Consider the following 23,011-nt stretch of genomic DNA (forward strand, 5'->3'; position numbering starts at 1 on the left):
GAGTTCAAATCCCAGGTCTGACAAAAGATTCATCCTGATGTTAGAAGCCAGTCTTTACACCTGTTTTCCTCTCCTATGGAAGTCCTGGGTCTCAGCTAGGATGGAGAATGAATGCATAGGCAAGCTTATAACAATGGGAACAGAGCATCATCCATGTCAGCAGAGTTATATCTGTCACCATACTCAGTAAAATACACAATACCTCCATGTATTAGACACAAAATAAGGAGGAGTGCACGGAACTCAAGATGCTATCCACACATATATGGCAATACATATCCTATGTTTCAAGTATGAATTTATGCCTATCCTGGCCCTCACTGGGGCACAACCTCAGGTCTTGAGAATGACTTAGCTCCTTAGTTGCTAACAGGCCGGTGTCCTCACCTTGACTCTTTTGCCAATTCGGCTTGCTAGGCTCTCAGTTCAAATCCCAACACTGCCAAAACATGAATCCTGATGTGAGAAGCCCATTGATCCACCTGTTTTCCTGTCTCGAGAATGTCTTGAGTCTCAGCTAGGATGGAGAAGCAGTAGGAAGCTCTATAGAAATGGGCATAGGTTGCCATCCAAGTCAGCACAGTTATATCTGTCATCATATGCAATAAAATATAAAATGCATCTCTGACTAAGACACACAATAAAAAGAACAACTACACTGAAAACATGATGCATTCCACACATGTATGTAAATAGAGATCCTATGTGTAGCATAGGTGGGCATATGATTTTTGCCTGAGCTGGGGCTTCAATTCAGCCCTGGGACCAGGCCTGACCTTGTAGTCTTCAACGATAGTGAGCTTCTCCTTCCCCCACAGTGCAAAAGACCTGATTTCACATCCCATCTCTGGCAGTAAAATGGCGCGAATTCTGAGCTAGGGAGCTTCATTCATAATTTTTCAATTTTTTAATATTTTCTCCAGACCTGGGGCTTGAACTCAAGTTGTGGCAAATCTGCCTCGGGTCTGATCATCCTAGGCTGCAGCCTCTGGACCCACAGCCCATCCTCGGATCCTAGGACCCCAGGGTTGTAGGAAAAAATAAAAAGCCAGTGGAGAAAAAAATGGCGGGAAGTTCCAACTGGCATTTTTAGGTTTATTTTCATTTGAATGTTGACCATGGTAAGAACAAACAGGGTGGACTGCAGATTGAAGGTGACCTGGTGTGGCTGAAGGCCTGCTGGCTGTCGGGGGAGCCACAGGATGACCGGGCAACGGAGGCCCCGAAGTCGAATCCTGGTCAGCCATCCTACATTGAGGGAATGGCAGGAGTTCCTGAGATACTCAATTCCGGACCTATGAAGAGCCATGAAATATGACCAATCTCTTCCTTGAATGAGTAGTTCCTAAGAATTCGAGTAGGAAATGATAGTCAAGACAAATGGGGTATCGATTATTTTTAGTGAAGAGTTGATGAAGTGTGACCATAATCATCACAGTCATTAAATGGAGGCATTGGGGAAGATCCAAGAATCGGTAGTCGCAGGGTAGATTGGATTCAATCACAGCTCTCCATCTCTCCTACTCAATACAGGTAAGTACTTATTTGCTTACTACCTTCAGCTTATGAATGGATGACTATTGTGCTCCCCCTGCCTTTCCCCTGGGACTCGATCTCAGGTCCTGGGAATGGCCTAGCTCCTTAGTGGCTCACAGGCTGGTGTGCTTATGTGGATCCATTCACCTATTGGGCCAGCTAGGTGCTGAATTCAGATCCTAGCAGTGCCAAAATATTCATCCTGTCAGAAGCCAGACGTTGGACCTGTTTTCCTGTGTGAGTCTTGGGGTTCAGCTAGGATGGAGAATGCATGGGCCACCCTGTGGCCATGGGAAAAGGTTGTCATCCATGTCAGCCCAGTTACACCTGTCATATATACTCAAGAACATACATAATACATCCATGAATAGCATACAAAATAGAGAGGATAACTACACTCAATGCATGAAGCAGTCCACACACGGCTGTGAATATACATCCCATGTTTCAATGATGGATTGAGGACTCTTGTGGCCTCCCTGGTGCTTGTTCTCAGCTCCTGGGAACAGCCCAGCTCCTTAGTGGCTCACAGGTTGGTTTGTTCATGTGGACCCATTGGGCAGTTGGGCCTCCTAGGCCTCGAATTCGAATCACAGAACTTCCAAAAATTCACCCTGATGTGAGAAACCATTCGTTGCACCTGTTCTTCTGTGCTGTGCAAGTTCTGGGTCGCAGCTAGAATGGAAAATGCATAGGTAACTCTATACTCATGGGAATAGCTTGTCATCCAGGTCACCACAGTTATATCTGTCATCCTATGCTCAAGAAAATACACAATATATCAATGAGTAAGACACCAGATAGAGACAATAACTACACTGAACCCAAGATGCCGCCCACCCATGTATGGAAATAGAGATCCTCTGTTTAAATTCTGAATTTATGACTACGATAGTGCCCACTGGGGCTTGATCTCAGGTTCCAGGAAAGACCTAGATGCTTAGTGGCTCGTGTGCTGGTGTGCTCACCATGCCTCATCCACCACTTGAGCCTGCTAGGCCTTGAGTTCAAATCCCAGTACTACCAAAAGATTCATCCTGATATGAGAAGCCAATGGTTGCACCAGTTTTCCTATGTTGTGAAAGTCCTGGGTCTCAGCTATAATGGAGTATGCTATGTAGGCAACTCTGTATTCATGGGAATTGGTTGCCAGCAATGTCAGCATAGTTATAACTGTTATCACACTCAGTAAAATACAAATTGCATCTATGAAAAAGACATGAAATCAAGAGAATGAGTACACTAAATGCAAGATGCCGCCCACCCATGTATGGAAATATAACTCCTGTCTTTAAATTATGATTTCATGTGTATATTGACCCTAACGGGGCACGAGCTCAGGTCCTGGGAATGGTCTAGCACCTTAGTGGCTCACAAGCTGGTGTGCTCACCTTGACCCATTCCCCAATTCTGCCTGCTAAGCTCTGAGTTCAAACCTCAGCACAGCCAAAAGATACATCCTGATGTGAGAAACCAATGGATCCACATGATTTCCTGTCCTGTGAAGGTCCTGGGCTTCATCGAGGATGGAGAATGCTATATAGGCAACTCTATAGCCATGGGAATAGGTTGTCATCCATGGCAAAACAGATATACCTGTCACCATACTCAATAAAATACACAATACATCCATGAATAAGACTCAAAATTAAAAAAATAACTACATTGAAAGCAAAATGCATACCACACCTGTATGTAAATAGAGATCCTATGTTTAAAAAAGGTAAGCTTCTTATTTTTTCCACTGCTGGAACTTCAAATCAGGCCCTGGACCAGGCCTGACATTCTAGTCTTTAGGGATGATGAGCTTTCCCTTCCCCCACAGTGCAACGGGGTTACCCAGACCTGACTTCAAATCCCAGGCCTGACAAAAGATTCATCCTGATGTCAGAAGCCAGTCATTGCGCCTGATTTCCTCAAATGTGGAAGTCCTGGGTCTCAGCTAGGATGGAGAATGAATGCATAGGCAACCTTATAACAATGGGAATAGGTCGTCATCCATGTCAGTACAGTTATATCTGTCACCATACTCAGTAAAGTTCACAATACCATCATGAATTAGACATAAATTAAGGAGAAGAAATGCACCGAATGCAAGATGCTGCCCACACATATATATCAATACAGATCCTATATTTCAAGTATGAATTTATGTCTATCCTGGTCATCCCTGCGGCTCATTGTCAGGTCCTAGGAATGGCCTAGCTCCTCAGTTGTTCACATGCTGGTTTCCTCACCTTGACTCTTTCAACAATTGGGCCTGCTAGGCTATCAGTTCAAATCACAACATTGGCAAAGTCTCAAGGACTTTCCTGCCTGGCTGGTTTTGAACTATGATCCTCATATTTCAGCCTCCTGAGTAGCTAAGATTATAAGCATGAGATCCCAGCACCTGGCTCTATGTCTCATTTTAGATGTTCAAGAAATGGAGTACATGATTAAGACCTGCCAGGAAAGTCCACATGACTATCTTTGTGAAGTACCTGTCACAAATTAGTAAGAACTTTTCATATGACTTCAAAACCTAACCCAGAGCTGATTTTGGGAGTAATGGAAAGTCTTTAGGGATGAAAATTATGGAGTTCATTGAGTGCCAGAACATGCTTCTCTATATTGAACCTGATGAGATGCATGGTGCATATAGGCCTGCTCTGTCTCCCGTAGTTGAACAATCCCTGAGATATTTGGAGCATTTTGATCAAAAAGATGAGTAGCAATATTTTGAATGTGGTGTAAAAAAGGAGATTTTTTTCAGTCACAGACAATATTCTTTAGACAAAGTTGGGCTTATGTGGGACAGCTTTCCTATAACCATGATGAATATAGGGAAGGCTATGGTAAGTGTCCTCTCTTTGCCCAAGAGATACTTCAGGGACAGAGGAAAACATCCGAATGCCCTGAATAAGGAAAAACATTCTACATAAGAAGTACAGTCACTACTCATCAGATAATATTCACAAGAGAGAATCCTTTTCAGGTAATGAATGTGAAAAACCTATCAGTAGGGAAATTCACCTTATAAAATTCCAGAGCAAATATGCAGAGGAGAACTCCAATGAGTATATAAAATGAAAAAAATTATATCTCTCGGAAGTCAGACCTCACTTTCCCACCTCAAATGCTCACAGAAGACAAGCCTTATGAATATGAGGATCGGACAGTTTCCACCCAGAAGTCAACTTTCAGCATGTATCAGAGAGCTCATACAAAAGAGAGAACTTATGAATGCAACAAATGTGGCATGTCTTTCTGGCTAAAGTCATACCTCACTTTTCATCAGATAATATATACAGGAGAAAAACCTTATGAATGTAACAAATGTGGATAATCTTTCACCAGAAGGCACTACTTACTATCCATCAGAGAAGACGCAGAGGGGAGAAATCCTATGATTTTAACAGGTGTGGAGAGTCCTTTACCAAGAAGACAGTCCTTACCGTTCATCAGAGAAGACACACAGAAGAAAGACCTTATGATTATATCACGTATGTAAAATCTTTCATTCAAATGGCAGACCTTCACATCCATCAGAGAATCCACAGTGTAGAGACACTTTATGAATGTTTTGAGTATGTAATACCCTTCACCTGGAAAGAAGCTGTTACTAATCATCAGAGAAAAAACACAGGAGAGACATCTTATATATGTATCGAGGTTGCAACGGTTTTCACCTGGAAGGCTTTTACTGATCATCAGAAAAGACAGACATAAGAAAAACCTTATGAATGTATCTCACCCAGAAGGCACACATTACACTCCATCAGAGAACACACAGGAGAAAAACTTTATGAATACGAAAAATATGTAAAGTCTGTCACTCAGATGGCAGCACTTACTGTCCATCAGATATGACACACTGGACAGAAACCTTATGATTGTAACGTGTGGAAATTCTTTCACTTGGAAGGTACACCTTAACAAACGTCAGAGAACACATACAGGATAGAAACCATATGAATGTGTCCAGTGTGAAAAATCTTTCACCCATAAGGCAAACCTTACTTAACACAAACAGAAGACACACAGGAGAGAAACCTTATGATTGTGTCCTGTGTGAAAAATCTTTTACTGAGAAGGCAGACCTTAACGTCCATCAAAAACACACACACAGGAAAGAAAGCTTCTGAATGTATTAAGTGTGGAAAGTCTTTACCCGGAAGCAGAACTTACTGATCATCAGAGAAGACACACAGGAGAGAAATTTTGTGACTATAACAGGTGTGAAATATCCTTCAACCAGAGTCCAGACTTCAGTAAGCATAATGGAATTCAAACAGGTGAGAAATTTTAGGAGTGTAATAAATGTGGAAAGTCTTTCACCTGGAAGAAAACTCAGTTTGCATCAGAGCACCAACACAGGAGAGAAGTCTCATGAATGCAGCAACTTTACAGCCCTTTACCCAGAAGGCTCAGCTGAGCGTTCTTCACTGAACATTCAAATGAGAGAAATTCTATGAATGCAACAAATGTGTTTTTTTTTTTTAATTCATCCCTCTGTTTGCATCAGAAACACACAGGAGAAAACATGTTCACTTTAATTTATAGAACACACACAGGAGAGAAACCTGATGAACATTACCAGTGTGTAGAGACTTTCATCTGGGAGGCATACCTCATTGTTGATCAGAGAACTGACATATAGGAGAAAGAAACATAATGAATGAAAGAAATGTTCAATGACATTTAATCTGAAGTCAGTCCTCAGTGAAATTGAGAAAATCCACGACAAAAAACGTAAATACAACAAATATAGAAACACATTCAGCAAAAAGTATATCACAACAGGTATCAAAGACTTGGACACATGACAGAATCTCCATAAAAGTAAGCATTAGAGGAAGTCTATCGACTGGATGTCCACCTTCAGCAAGCATTGAAACATTAACACAGAAAAGAAACCCAATGTGGGAAAATTGTTGTCACAGATCTCCGTAATTTATAAAGAGAAATCTTTCATTGCAGAGGTAACCTAGGTGCAATGGGAAATCTTTCTTTACTCTTAAGCATTCACTGAACCAAGAATTCTTATTCTTTCATTGTTTTGAGTAGGATATATATACTTGAATATTATTCAAAGGATTTGGACACAAGTGATGAGCATTATTACTTTCAGGCATGCAGAGTGATTAAAAGCATAAAGTTGTTGACTTGTTTCTCTATATTAAGCAATGACTTCTCATGTTAATTTTATAAACTCTTCTCAGAAATAAGAGTTCCAGCCCTTTGAGACTGGAGTCAGATGATCACCAAGTGCTTTGGGGAACAATAGATGTGAAAAGACTGTCCTGAGTTAAGCCGAGGACATGAGAGCAAAGATTTCTCCACTGCTCCCCTAAAGTCTCCACAGTATGTGTGGTCCATTCCTCATAACACAGATGACACTACTTCCAGTTCAGTTTTTGAATGGAAGATCTTGTTTATTACAAAATGTGCACGAGCCTAAAATCTGTCTGGACACCATTTATCTCTAGATCATTCATATAACATTCAAAGAACATGGAAGTACAGATATTTGGGAACACATTTTCTTTGTGTGCGGACATAAATCTTACAATTTAAACTCAGAGTCTAGGAACTGCCTTTAAACATTTTGGCTCAAGGCTATTGCTTTACCACTTGAGCCATAGATCCACTTTGGGTTTCTTTGGATGGTGAATAAAAAGAAGAGAATTCTGCATTTGGTTATGGATGAGTAACACCAAAATGATTTCAGTGCTTAATTAATCACTGGAGATGAGCCACTTGTAATTGACTCACTCTTAACTTATTCTGATGTTCTGTTGAGTGAGTTATAATAAAACATCAGTATGGATGATGGAAGAGCTTGATTTTTCTCACTCGTCTGTAGGATGAAAGTGGAGTTGTTAGGAAGATGAGTATCTCTCTATCACCACTGCTGTCCCTTAATCTCGCTCTCTTCCGATAACTTATCAAATCACTATTAAAAATAGTTTTGGTAAAAATTCTGATAGCAATGTAAAAAATTAGAAACTTGGTAAAAGAGAAACTTGTTAGATGATGGTTGCAAAAATCCAAGGGATGTGAGAGACATAGAGGTAGGACTCTGCTAGATGTTTAGTAGGGTAAAATTCAAGTAAAAAGTGATCCTCATCACTTTCTATTGCGTAGATAAGTACATACAGCAATTTGATACAATATTATATTCCATGTTTTCTTGATGCATTGATTTTCTATCTAACACCTGGAACACATATATTTGTTGACTTATTTGCAGTCATTTGCAATCTCATGAAAGACCATGGAAGATAGTCCATTTAGTGAAATAACCACGCAGAGAAAGCCATTGAACAATCTCAACAAAAATGGAAACTGTCAAAAATAGAACCAATTTCTTAATGAAGTTGAGAGAAGAATAAATGCTATCAAAGTCATGGAGAGATTGGTCCATTTCTACTTGATTCTCTGTTCAAGATTTTGGTATTATTCATCTGTTGGTCAAATTGACGCAAGTAAGATTGTGCTTTTGAAGGGTTTCCAGTGTGGTATGCACTTATATATCACAGAGGAGTTATGTGGTCAAATGCCTTCATTTGGAGAGTTCACATAGAAAGAACAGACCAGATAGAGAGAATGGTGACAGAAATCACAGAATTGCAGCCTGATGTCTTTGATTTGAATTGAACATGGAATCTGCAATGTACTCTGTGCCAAAGATCCATGATAGACTGTGGAAATGTTACCCCTGTCTATGTTATTCACATTGGATAAACCTGGGAAAAGACAGGTGAACCTTAACTGTTCTTCCTTTATGTGGTTATGTAATTTGGAACTCATATATAATGTCTATGTTTTCCTATGCAACCTCTTTACAACTGTCAATAGTATTAATAATGCTGTAGTTATCCTGAATGTGCCAATATCTACTTAGGATCTATTTACATTCCTTGTTTCCTTACTTCTTTCCATTCCTCCTTCCTTCTTGTCTCTATGTATATCAGGAATTGGATTGCTAGATAATAAGCTAGTTATGCTTTTAATTTTTAGAGTGCTTTTCATACTGTTTCCCAAGGCAACTGCACTATTTTATATTTCTACCAGCAGCGAACAAAGGTTCCATTATTTTGTTGGTCATGGGGCTTGAACTCTTGGCCTGGGTGCTGTCCCTCAGTTCTTTAGCTGAAAGCTAGTGCTTTACCACTTTAGCCATAGCGGCACTTTTGGTGTTTGGTGGTTTATTGGAGATAAGAGTTTTACAGACTTTCCTGGCCAGGCTGGCTTTGCTCCATGATCAGACCTCAGCCTCCTGAGTAGCTAGGATTACATGCAAGAGCCACCAGTGCCCAGCATTCAGCATCCTTTTATTTATTTTTATGGTAGGCATCCTAAGCAGTCATTGACATTTTACTTACATTTTCCTACTGCTTAGTAATATTGAGCATATTTTCATACATTTGTTAGCCACATACAAAGATTTATGTATCTTTGTAAAAACGGTGAATTTCAGTGTTTTTCTCATTGTGTGTTCAACTTAGTCTGCCATAACAAAATAGTATACAGTGAGTTAATTAAAGAAAAAATTTATTTCTCATAGTTCTGAAAGATTGAAAGCTCAAACCAGTATGCTTGTGTGACTGGGTTCTAACGAAGGATCTGTTTTAGGTTTGTAGATGGCCTATATCTCATTGTGTATCTACATGAAATCTTGGTATGTTCATGACTGGGAAAGGAGGAACAGTTGAGATGGAAAGGATCTTTCTTTCCTTTTTCTGTGAAAGTTAAATCCATTTGGGGCCTCACCTCCATGATGTCATCATACCCTAATTACCTACCAAAGGCTCCATCTCCAAATAATATTTTGAAGATTGGGAATTCAACTTATAATTTTGGAAGAATGAAATGCAATCCATAGTGCCCATTTTTAAGTTAATCATCATCACCATCATCATCATCATCATCATCATCATCATCATCATCATCATCGTCAGTCCTGACAGTTGCCTTGAGTGTTGTCTCTGACTGACCTCTTCAACTCAAGGTGAGCACTCTACCAATTGAACCACAGCACCACTTCCTATTTCTGCTGCTTAATTGGAAATAAGAGTCTCACAAACTTACTTGCCCAGGTTGGCTTTCAATTCTATTTGAGGTTTTATACTTTTCATTATAGAAGTCTTTTACTTCATTAGTTAAGCACAATCTTAAGCTAATTTTTTGAGACTATTGTGATTTTTCTGATTTCTTTTCCAGACTGTTCATTGTTCGCAGACAAGCTAATGATTTTTACATGTTGATCATATATTCTGGCACAATTCCAATAGCATTTATCAGATCTAGTATTTTTCTGTATAAATTTTTAGGATCTTTTAAATACAGGATCATGTTATCTGTGAACAAGCATAATTTAAAAGTTTTCTTCCGTTTTGACCTATTTATTTCTTTCTCTTTGTTTATTTCTGTGGCTTGATTGCATTCAATATGGGAAAAAGGTGAAAAAATAGACATTTGTGTCATTCCTGCTATTAGCAGAAATGATTTAATTTTTCACATATACCCATAATCCTATCGAGATATATACCCAGTATCACTAGTTTCTTCAAGGCTTTTATGATAAAAGAATGCTGACTTTGGCTGGGCATTGGTGGCTCACACTTGTAATCTTGACTTCTCAGTAGGCTGAGCTCTGAGGATCACAGTTCAAAGCCAGCCCGGGCAGGAAAGTCCGTGAAGCTCTTATCTCCAATAAACGACCAGAAAACTGGAAGTAGTGCTGTGCCTCAATGATTGAATGCTTGCCTTGAGCTGAAGAGCTGAGGGATAGCATCCATCCCCAGAGGTCAATCCCCACAACTGACCAAATGAAAAAAGAAGAATGTTTACTTTTCTCAAAGGCTTTTTCTGCATCCAGAGAAATGAGTGTGTGATTTTTGTCCTTGATCTGCTTACGTGTTGCATTATGCTTACAGATTTATGTGTGTTAAACAATCCTTCATCACTGAAATGAAACTAAGTTGACCATGATGTTTGCTATTTAAATAAATAATCTTTCCCTCTTGTTCCTAATTTGCTTAGTGTTTCTTGTCACCAAAAGCCAATTAAATTATAACAGATAGCTTATGAACACAGAGTGAAGCAAAGATGGGTTTTGTCTAGGATTGAAGAAATTTAAGAAAAAAATATAAGGACAAGCCTTAATGATAATTCAGAAAACATTTTCCTAAAATAGAGTCTTTTCTCTCTGGCTGAGATTTGCTCTCAAAAATGAGAATCCACAGTTTGGAGATATTTTGTAACCAAAATCCCGATTTCTCATCACTTTTAGTCAAACCTTCTTGGGTGACCTTCAGAACTGAACAGAGTAAGCGTCAGAAGATAAATGTCTCCCAAATTCTATTGATGAGTAAACTTTCTTCATGGTTCCAAGTAAGAGAAGAAGCCCTAGGAACATCTGCTTCCTTTTCCTGATCTCTTCTGTTCTTATCATATTCATTCTAAGATTCAATTCATTTCCACAATAATCACTACCACTTACTTTATTTTCACAATATTTTAGACTTTATTTTAAATGTCCCATGAACAAATATATTTGAATATTACCACAACATATTGAGGCAAATAGAAAACTATAATCACTTACGTGATGAGAAAACTGAAACCTAAAAATGTATTGTGTCTGAGATAACACCTAGTGGTGGTGAAGTCTACCAATACATTTTCTCTAAAGGCACTTACAAGTTCATAAATACTTACACAGCATTATAAAGTCTTAGCTATCTTAGCCATACACCTTCACACCATTCACTGAATGATTGTTCCAATCTCTGTTCCAACCTCTCTTCATTTTCTTATACCAAACTGATAGATGCACCAATAAATCCACACTATTTGTAAGTTTTAAGGAAAGTTTACTGATACCCAGAAAATTCCTTCTATTGAAAAAAGACGCTTCTGTTAAGAAGCAGCCCCCAGCCCTAAAGAGTTTCAAATTTGATGGCTTAGAAGTGACAACTAAAAAAAGTGACCTAATATTTCACATAGATACATATCCTTCTGAGGCTAATTTCAAAAATCAATTCTGTGAGGAAGAGGAGGATTGGTCCCCTCTTCTGAGCTCTAGTTAGCTGATTCTGGAATTTTCCATAGTTGTTTGTTTAGCTGTAGCCTTTACATGTGAGTCTTTTGAGTGGTTGGACAATAACTGATCTTTCTTCAGATGTCTGAGGTCTCAACTGAACCCCCCTCAATATTTTCAGGCTAAACAATAAGTTATAATCAATATATGAAATAATTAATCAGTTTTGAAATTTAAGTAAAAGCAACAGGCTTGAGAAATACTGAAGTTAACATCTTCAAATTCAATTTCAACTAATTTATTTCAACTAGAGATGTCAGAGAAAGTAAATTTATATCTGAGCTCAAAAACAAATGATTAGGGTCTTGGAATGTAGCTTAATGGTTGCATAGTTGCATTGTTGCATGAAGCCCTCAGTTTGATTCCTGAGTACCACATAAACGAAAAGCAAGCTGAAAATGGTGCTCTGGCTCAAGTGGTAAAGTGCTAGCCTCAAGCCAAAGATGCTCAGAGAAAGGGCCCAGGCCGTGGACTGGAAAAAAAAGCAGAAAGAAATGCTTAGTCCCATTGATGCTGTATTTTAATAATTCACAAGATTCTTTGGTGAAATTTTTTTGGTTCTGGGCCTGAGACTTACAATCAAGACCTAAGCACTGTTCCAGATCCTTCCTTGTGTGCTAGCAAGGCTAGCACTCAACAACATGAACCACAATACCAATCCTGGCTTTTATGGTGGTTAAGTGGATATGAGTCTTACTACTGCTTGGGCTGGCTTCCAACCTTAATCCTCACATCTCAGCCTACTGAATAGCTAGAATTACAATCATGAGTCACTATAGTCTGTCTGATGAACATTTTCATTTTTTACCGTATCACATTTTTTTTACCTTATCACATGAAAAACAGACATGTATACCAATTTATACAATTATTAGATGGTACATACTTTTTCAGGCAAAATTACATAGAAAAAAATCAAACTAATTTCACAGTCATCTGTTATACCTAGTTGCAATTTGAATGTACTTAATTGTCCATATAGATTTCTGCCAATAATTTCTTCCTATTCTCACTGCTCTGTCATATCTTTTTCCAGCCAAGTTTTGTAATTCTCCACTTTCCCCGTGTTCTCTTTCATTAAATGTCTCCATTAGCCTTGTCTTCTTCCAAGCTTCATTTCCTTCATTCACAGACCTTGTTTGCTCTTTGGTTTGTATTCTCAAGTGCTCTCCCTCCCGCAGTCTAACTTATATGGATTTGAGAGAAAAGTGATAGGAGACGAAAGCCTTAAGAAATAGATTCTAATTCTATATGTGACTTTCATTGAAGGGAATGCCCAAGACAACCTTAGGTAAGGAACCTAGTTTGAAGAAGTTCTCAGGAATTATAAATTTCTCAAAGTCAAGTGGATTAGAAGAGGCCCAGAAACCAGTGTTCCCTCCTGGAGAAGCAAATACACAAGGACAATACTGCAAACAAAAATTGGGTAAGAGAAAATAACTTGGGAAATTTACTAATTTTGGAAATTCTAGCAAGGTTGATGAGGGTAAACTGACTATGTGAGGTGGACTTTGGAAAGTTCAAACATAGGCCGAACTTAGCTGTGGAACTAGTAATTAGGTTTCCAATGAGCAGCACATAAGAATTTGACAATGAAGTTACACACTTGGGTTATTATCCACATGGAGGCACTTAGGTCATGACACATTTTACAATTTCCCTGAACTTCTGAATGTTAATCTGAAGAACATGGATAAAGATGCACAGACTGCACTGGGAATGTGACTTGTTGTAGCGTATGTGTCTTATATGAATGAAGCCCTTGGTTCTATTCCTTAGAACCACATGAACAGAAAAGGCCAGATGTGGCAATGTGGCTCAAGTTGTTGAGTGCTAGCCTTGAGCAAAAGAAGCACAGAGACAGTGCCCAGGCCATGAGTTCAAGCCCCAGGACTGGCAAGAAAAATGTGTACAGCCTGCATGTTGTCTGAAAACGATAAGTAAAAGGTAAAATAACAGATACATGCAAAGTGTCTAATAAATCTGTTACCACACATTTTCAATCCTGTATGTCCAGGTCTTTGCTCAATACTTAACATACCCTCAACAAATATTCTGAATGAATAAATTCAACAATGACCACTTTATAAGAGATTTAATGAAGTAGAAATTAAACCTGAAAATGGGAATGGCCAAAACTTAAAACTGAATTAGAAACCTGTAGTTAGTGTTAAAGTAAAGTCTTTGCATCTCTGAGTCAAAGGTTAATGGGGGACCAGATTATGTGAGAAGAATAGATGATAGTTTGGTAGTAAGAAATTTTACTTTTCCGAAGAAATAGGGACAAACATTGTTGATCCCAAACTTAACAAACCATTGTTTTTCAACATGGACGTAGGAAAAAAGAGTTAAAAATGAGCATATACAGCCTACAGGAAAGAAAGAGTTATGCTTATGAAGATATCCGTAAACACCAGGATGATGATTACCTATGTAAGTAACCCTCTGCGTTTGTTCAAACAGAAGGCAAATGTGCTTTTATAATAATTCATCAGGTCATTTGGCCCCCAATTACTGGTTTACTCTAGTAACTTCACATGAAGAACTAAGTGACAATGATATGCATTCTGTGCTCTTTCTCATGATTGTTAAATCTGGGAATGTACATATTTTTTACTAATTTTTGCTGGTCTTGCCTCAGATTGTGAGCAGTGTCAGAACTTCTTCATCAACAGCTACACTGTTCATGGGCCACCTATATTTGTAAGAGATAATGTGGTGGACAAGGGGCATTATGACCATTCAGTCCTCAATCTATCCACTGGGCTGAGAATTCATCAGTACAGTATTCCTGAGGCTGGGCTTAGAGTATGGAATGAGGAATCTGATCTGCCATTGGGTTTGCACTTTAGCCCCTATGAGGGCTTGTTCATAGAAGACAAAGATGCTGACAATAGGTACTCCTGGATGGTAAGAAATGCCCTCCCTTTCTCCCCTTTCTCTAACTCCATGTGTCCCCCTGTGCCTCCAATGAAACATTGCTAGGACATGGACAAAATAGTTGTATGTGTTTGTGGAATCTGCATAAACAAGGACATTCTGATTTAGGATCAAAGTATAGTGCATATAAACAGAGTGTGTTAGAGGCAAAGTGCATTCACGCTTAAGGAGCCTCTGTTAGGACTATGACAAATCCCCTCAGATGTGTAGACGGCATCCTATGTGTTCACAATCCATGCAGGCTCAAAGAGCATCACTGGAATCAAGTAATGTGATTTTGCCTATTATTACTCAAAAGCCTTTAGCTTGTCTTTCTGAAACTCAGATCACAAAAAGGAGAAACTACTATGTGTAGATGCAAAAGATAAATCCCAGGCCATCTGGAGTGAGTCCAGCAGTCATTTTCATGGTTCCTAAGAAGATATTCTCTTCACAAGACTTGCACCCTGATCATCACACCTTTCTCAATGGATTCCCATATCTCCATTTTTCTTTTGCTGTACTTGGTGCTTTCAAAATTATGACTATTTGAGGGAAAAGAAATAAAATATAAAGAGTATAGCTGGGTTCCATAGCTCAACCTTTAATTTGGACTTTTGAGATAGAGATGATGAGATCTCAGTTTGATACCAGTCCTAGCATAAAAGATTATAAGACCCCGATTACTACCAATGGCTGAGCACGTTGGTGCACATTTGTTATCCCAGCTAGAGTGGAAGTACAATGGCTGGATAAAGTGAAGTATCTCCAGCAACCCAGGCAAGCACAAGCAGGATGGCAACCCAGGACAGCAGGGGAAATAATACCTCAAAAATAAACTGCACACTGGTGGCTCAAACCTGTTAGTAAGTACTCAGAAAGCTCACATATGAGTATCATGGTTCTAATCCAGCCCATGGAAGAAAGGCTGTGAAACTCTTATCTCCAATAAACCACCAGAAAATCAAAAGTGGCACTGTGGATCAAGTGGTAGAGAGCTTGCCTTGAGTTGAAGAGCTGAAGGACAACATTCAGGCACAGAGCTTATGCCACTTGACAGACAAAAAAATACCTCAAAAATAAGCAACACAAAAAGGGCTAGTGGTTCAAGTGGTAGAGTGCTTTTATTGCAAGAGGTAAGTTTAGTTACTGAGTTCAATCATTAGCTCTGCTATGTATGTATGTATGTATGCATATATATATGTGTACTGTATTAAAATAAAAATTTCCATAAGAGACAAAATTAAGACATCAGAAGAAAAACCAAAGGGCCTAACTTCATTCATAGATCCTGCATCTATAAAGCTCATACTGTATATGAGTCAAAGAATTACCCTCAGTAGTTGAATAAATCATATTCCTTGAGTAATTGCGAAACACATGTGGAGATAGAAATGACAATTTCATTGTAGGAGTATTTAAGTATAATTTTTCTTCCTAGTTTTTGCAAAGTACATAGTGCCCTAACAACCTACAAGAAAGAACTTTAGTCTATTAGGGTACACTCAAACACGTAGAAGCAGAGTTGGAGCAGTGGTAAGGTTCAGAAAGCAATGGGTCTATGATATGTCCTGCAGCCCTGTGCCATGGGGAACCATTGTCTTATCATGAAACGACATCATGAATAAACAAATTTCCCTCTATTGTCTTTATAAGACAAAGGGTTCTCTGAATTTCTATGGGAACATAGTGGAGACAGGTGCATGAGTGAGTCCAATCTAAGGAAAATTACTTGGGCCAAATGTCAAAGGATGTGTGCTAATCTAGAAACAGAGTACATGTCCACACCCAAATCTATGACATAAACTTTAACTCAATTTAGAGAATCTGGAAATCAATCTATTTGAGACAAATAAGGATTAAGAGAAGTCTGGAACTGGGCTTTGAAAACAGTGCACTTAGGGTTCTAGAGTGGATGAGTATTAGGAGTAGATCCAAAGAGAGCAGAAACTTACCCTCTTAGGTTTCCTTGCTGTGCCTGCTTCAACTTTAGGTATATGAACTGTGGCAGGTATGCTGAGAATCAGAATCTGAGGGCATTTCAGTACCACAGGTAGATCTTCTACCAAACCTGTCATGTCATCAAGGCAGTATGTGAGCTGCTTGTCTCGTATGGGGATGAGTATTGACAGCAACTGGGCAGTAAGTGGAAGAAAGAGCTCACAGCAGAAACAGGTGGACCTCACTATGGTTCCTTAAAAAGGAAGAAAAGAAAACAAAATAATTCTCTTTAGGAATTTTGAAATATCAACTCTTCGGTAGAACAAAAGGCAATTTAATGTGAGAAAAATTTCAAGTTAAGTACCTCTGAATTTAAAGATGCAGTTTGTGATACTTTATTAGGAAAATTTCCTTATTTTTAACTATATGTCCTGATTTTACATTTTAAGAACTTCATATGTTTGAATGAAATACAAAATACTATGCTAAAAGGCTTAGAGGCCAAACAAAGAACCTACCAGCTCTCTTTCAAAGAACCAGTTACTTCGGGCCATTGCAGTTTTTTCTTAATTCCCTCCATATTCGCAAATATTATGCATATGTCATTGTTCATTCATTACATAGTCTACATATTCTGTGAATATATTACTAGGAAGAAAATCAGTTAGAATGAGAGTTCCCATAAAGACTTGTGTCTTTGACTAAAATGAATCCATCTTTTCTCAGGGTGTTTTGCTCTAGCCATGGCCCTCAATTCTTGGTTCCATGGCTGCAACTAGGCCTTACTTTTCTTCCTCACTAGAAACAACTAAAAAGTTTTTAGTAAGGATGTTCTTTCAGTAGAAAGGCCTGAGATGGAGAGAGGAAACATAGCCCTGTGAATATCTCCGAGATGGCCTGTCATTGGTGTGGAGAAGTTGACTTCTGTAGTTGGACGTGTCAGTGAGAGGACAAATAAGTTGGCAGTGATATCAGAAAATCTAAGGAAAATATCTGTTATCTGCTACTGGAAAAAGAGTGTCAGTTCATGTTCTAAGAAAATGTAACAGTAAAAATAACTAAGAAATCAGACAGCCCTGATCTGTCCAGGAATCTCAGACTGCCCTGACAGATTATCTCCCAACTCTATCAGAAAGCAATTTAGGTCTGGAAATAATCCAGGACTAGTGCCCTCAGCATTCCTGTGATTGGCCCCACCTACCCCAACTTATAATATGCTTGCTATTTATGATTTAACCTATCCTGTAACTGCTAAGCTAGAAAGTCCCTGCCCTTACTGGAAATGATCATTCCCCAACCAATAAATTTAAGACTAGATTTACTACGAACCACCGACCTATCACAAAATCAGTGTTGTAATTATTCTTTCACCTGCTTCATACACAATAAAAAAAACCTTGCTGAACAAGAGATTGAGACTGACAATTTCTGACCTGCTGTATCAGGGAAGATTTGTGAGTCCAGCTCGAGCTGTAATAAACGAGCCTCCTGCATTTACATTGGCAACGGCTCTCTGCTGGCCTTTGGGGGGTCTATGGCCTGGTACTTCAGCAGGAAGCAGGAGGACAGCGAGAGTCCAGAAGACAGGAGAGGCACAGGAGTGAATGCACCTTTCCGTGGAGACCACTGGGCCATGCTTATTAAGTTCCCATCATGCACGTGTTGGCCACCACGAAAGTCCCTGGAAGTCCCACTGGTCTGGGGCAAACTGCCTGTTCTAGATCTACAGTCCGAACTTCCCCGGTGGCCCTGGACCTGGCTGGGCTGGAGCTGCACCCACCAGCCATGCTTCCTCCACCCTGTTGCGCATAGCCTCTCAGCCACTGCCTGGTCTTCAGCATCTATGCCAGTGTGGCTCTCTGGGGCAGGCTGAGGCTGAGGTGACCATTAGAGGTGCCTGTTCAAGTCGAGTGAGGCCAAAGCTGTGGTGGAGCCAGTCCTCACACACTTACAGGTATGTCCAGAAAGGATTGAACGCCACTGGCCCAGTGCTGCCGTCCTCTCCATTCCCAGAGTTTACCTCCATGTCCCCACCTTTGTTGTTGAAATTGTTCAGCCACTGTGATCTTAATTTTCATTGTCCTCCTTTGCAGTACTTGAGACTCCTTCCTCTTCTCACCAGGCCACCAGGCCCCATGGGATCTGCCCCAACAACCCCACTCACAGACATTCTCCAGAACCAGGCAGACTTTGGGCATGCTGCATCCTAAGCCTCCGGCTTCCTGCCTCTTTCCTTGCTTCACCAGCTTCTGCCAAGGCCTCCTCTCCCCTCCACACTGCCCCAAACCCCAACCCCAGTGTGGCCTCCCATGTGGCCAAACTCATCTCCCTACCACGCCCAATCCAACCCCAGTGTGGCCACTGCACTGGAGAAGACAACTAAGGTCCAGCAGCAGCAAAGATGCCACAGTGTACAGCTGGCTGAGAACTGGAGGCAGAGCAGAGAGACCTCTCTCTGATCATCTTTCTCTTCACTTACTCAGGTATTAATTGAATTTAGTATTTAATTTTTGGTACACAAAATTTCATAAGTATCTTCTTATTAAGCCTTTGCAGAATAGCTGGTAGAAATGCAGTCGTAAAATACGGATTGTGTGTTGTTTAATTTTTTTGAGATTCAGAGATGTTTTAAGTAGTTATAATCATCATGAATTCTCACTTTCATAGCAGAGCCCTATTCAGAAAATAATTACTTATGCATCTATTATCAATTATTTACATGACTGAAACTTAAAGTTTCAAATATTACAGTAAGCACTTTGATTAATGTTGAGTGGATGTGAGTAGGTTGAGCTGTTGCATACATTTATTGTGTGTGTGTGTGTGTGTGTGTGTGTGTGTATAGGGGGTGTATATGTATTATTGAAATCAGGGATAAGGATGAGCACTGGTCTGAACTTGTTTACTTTTTCTGAGATATATGGTATTTCTGTGTTGGTGGTAGGCTCTGACTGCTTGCCTTTGCCTGATGTGCACTTTGCAGTTTTTTTTTCAAATATGCTTCTTATTTCTTATTGAGCAGATAGGGCTCTGATATTGCTTTGCCTTTAATCTGCCATCTAGGATCTTATTTTCCTCTTTAAAAATTAACATACAATGTAAATTTTATCCCCTGTCTTATTTTCCCTTTAATTTGCATTTTGAAATAAGTAGTATAAGAAGTTTGAGCTCTGTATTCATGAAGTTTGAATTTTCTGTTTAATGTAATAACTGGACACATTTGTTAGCACAAAGATCTTAAATTTCTTTTGTAGTTTAAGTTTAAAATACCCTCCTCCATGTTTTTAGCATGGGAAGACAAACAATTCCTAGTAAAAATGATAACAATTTATCCTTTAACTATCAGATAATTCATAATTAATGTCTAGTGGCAAATGAATACATTTGCTGAATAGATTTCCTTGATAGACCCGTGCACAAAAATACCCCTCATAGGTTCTGAGAAGGTAGATCAGTGGTAGACAGATTACCTTGCATGCCTGAGGCCCTGGGTTTGATTCCTCATCACCACATAAGCAGAAAAAGCCAGAAGTGGTACTGTGGCTCGAGTGGTAGAGCACTAGCCTTGAGCTGAAGATCTGAGGGCAGCGACCAGGCCCAGAGTTCACCACCAGCAACAAAAATAAATAAACAAACAAATAAATATATAAATGAATAAAGAAATAAAACAAACTCATACACAAGTAAATTAATTTCAAAGGTTGATTACTATTATAGTTAGGGGCAGGGTGCCAAGATATAGCAGACCTCTGTCCCAGAGCTTCAAGAAGGATTTCAACAGTTGACAAATACTAAAAACAAAAAGTAAAAAACATAGCTCTGCCAATAACATATAGAATCTCCATTCAAACAGAAAGAAGTACTACGAATTAAATACTTTTTATAACATTTGTTAAGAGATTTTGGCTCTATATTAATTATCATATCAATTGACCTTCGAAAACTCTATAGGTGGGATTGACTCTCAAGGTCCTCTAACTAAAACTAGAGGAGAGAATCATCAACCTGGACTTTTAAAAATTTTTATTGTTAATATAGTGGACATACGGGTCACCATTTTGTAATTTAGATAATGAGTTCATTTCATGTTCGAAAATCTCATCACTTCTTTGCTCTCTCTCTGTTTTTCCCTCCTTTCCCTGCCCACAAGTGGTATAGTTGATTGTCAACATAATATCTACAGAGTATCACTTCTGCATTTGTTTCCTTGTTCTCCTTGAATTTCTGTGGCTCCCTCACTGCCCAGAAATGGATAAACAAAAAAAGAAAAATCCATCGTTTCCAATTCCTTTAATTCATTTCAATATAAACATCAGTAGTTTTATGAGATTGTCAGGCTCTGTCTGCACATCCGAACACTTACACTTCCTATACCTAGTCATAACTCCCACCAGATTCTAAGATCCACAAAATAATTCTGTTCACTTTCCACACAAGAAGAAGCTGAGATTCAGAAAGATTAAGTAACTTCCTGGAAATACTGGGCTGAGCATAGTGGCTCACTCTTATAGCCTTACCTACTCCAGAGAGTGAGATCTGAAGATCATAATTTGAAACCAACCAAGGTTGACATATACCTTACATGTTTATCTCGTTAACCAACAGAAGTCAAGAATTGTGTAATTCAATTGGTACAGCTAGAATGCCACCTGACTTGAATGGGAAACCTAAAGATAGTGCCAATAGGATGATTTTTAAGAAACAGTGCTGCCCCATACAAAATCTCAGACACCACACACACACCTTTAAAAAGATGTTAGTACTGAAACCCAAATAGTTTTTTTTAATTTTTATGTTTAGTTATTACCTTTATTGAGGTATTAACTGACAGTCTTTGCTGATGAGCCACAATTTAGTACTTTGTTGTAATTATATCCATGTCTGTGCCAGAGAAACATTCTCCTAGTTGTCTTACCCCGTTTCTAGCAACGATAAGTTGTCTCGTCTTGGCCCAGTTTCAAGTTCATTGTTCTAGTAGATCACAACCATCCTAATAACAAGGGTTATAGGTGGTAACTACTGTACTGCACAATACCTGCCTTGGGAAAATTGTTCAAATTTCTCCATTCAGTGGAGGTTGTTAGGATACACCCATGATCACTTTGTGCTCAGAATTGGGAACTTTTTAGGTCCAGGAATTCAGGGCAAGCACTGTGTGCTATTTCATACTTGTTAACTTTAATTTCAGCTTCCTATTATCTTCTTTAAGCATTGTGTGAAGAGAAAAATTGCCCCTAGGAGACAGAAACACAATACTAACTGTTGTTCTCAAAACACAGGAGGAGGGAAAGAAGTTCTGAAAGCGGCATATAGCCTAGACAATGAGTTCTTAGAAACTTGGGCTGCCTGTTAATCTTTACTTCAACATAGAAAGTCAGAGCCTGCAGTGGCTTGTAAGCTCCATTTATATTCCTGAGCATGCAGCTCCCTTAGCTCCATTTATATTCCTGAGCATGCGGCTCCCTTCCCCTCAGCCCTTCTGATCCTTTACATCAGGTTTTCTTAGTGTGTCTTAATGTGTTCCTGTTAGTTCAGTGCACAGGTTAAAAATTTAAGCATGCCCAACCATGGTTTTCCATTGCCCTAGTAGACGTTTTGCATTTTAGGACATTCCTTCCAGGGAACTCTCTTTTTGGGCCCTCATGTGCATATGATCATAGAAGCGAATGTCTCACAAACCATGGAACGCAGTTGTTCAATGATGATTAACTCACACAGAGGCTCAGACAGGTTGGGTTAGGAGCCTTTGTGAGAGGCCTTGGACTAGGCACTGTGGCAACATTGACAGTAATTCCTCAGAGAAATACCACTGATTAGAGGGCTATGGAGAGGTTAAAGGAGAGTGAATTTAACCAAGTTCTTATCTTAGAGAGAGAAATAGATTAGACAGAATGATAGGAGAGTGATTTAAAAGAAAAGGAGAAAAATGGAAATAAAAATTTAAATTTAAACAGTGAAACACTTAAAAATTATGTAAGTTTAAAGAAATGGTATTGAGAGAAGGATAGAATGAGAGGAGGTGAGGGATAGGAGACATGAAAAACTAAAAAATAAAAGTGCTTAAAATTAGTTATTAAAAATTAGGGCTGGGAAAGTGGCTCAGTGTTAGAGTGCTTGCCTTGCATGCATGAGGCCCTGGGTTTGATTCTTCAGCACCACATAAGCAGAAAAAGCTGGAAGTGGTGCTGTGGATCAAAGTGGTACAGCACTAGTCTTGAGCTGAAGAGCTGAGGGACAGTGCCCAGGCCCAGTGTTCAGGCCCCATGACCAGCAAAAAACAAACAGACAAACAGGAAATTATATAGGTATAAAGATATAATATTGCTACTAAAGTATTTAACCTAAGAGCTTATGAATTGAGTAATAAATTTGTGGATTAAGTATATATACCATGGGGTATAAGGTCTAATAATTGACGACGGGTATATATATGGGGATGAGCACAATATCAATTAAGTCACTCAAAAAAGAAAGAAAGAGAAAAACCAGAAAATAAAAAAGTACCAAAAGATCAGAAGATATAAA

At 39.1% G+C, this 23,011-nt stretch overlaps 1 pseudogene; it reads left to right on the top strand.

The window, feature by feature from the left end:
• Window positions 1-4,349: 4,349 nt before the first annotated feature.
• LOC122116439 lies at window positions 4,350-18,953 on the top strand (annotated as a pseudogene).
• Window positions 18,954-23,011: the final 4,058 nt, after the last annotated feature.

The sequence above is a fragment of the Dipodomys spectabilis genome, unplaced genomic scaffold (assembly GCF_019054845.1).
Source record: "Dipodomys spectabilis isolate Male_0828 unplaced genomic scaffold, ASM1905484v1 ptg000134l, whole genome shotgun sequence".
Taxonomy (NCBI): Eukaryota; Metazoa; Chordata; class Mammalia; order Rodentia; family Heteromyidae; genus Dipodomys; species Dipodomys spectabilis.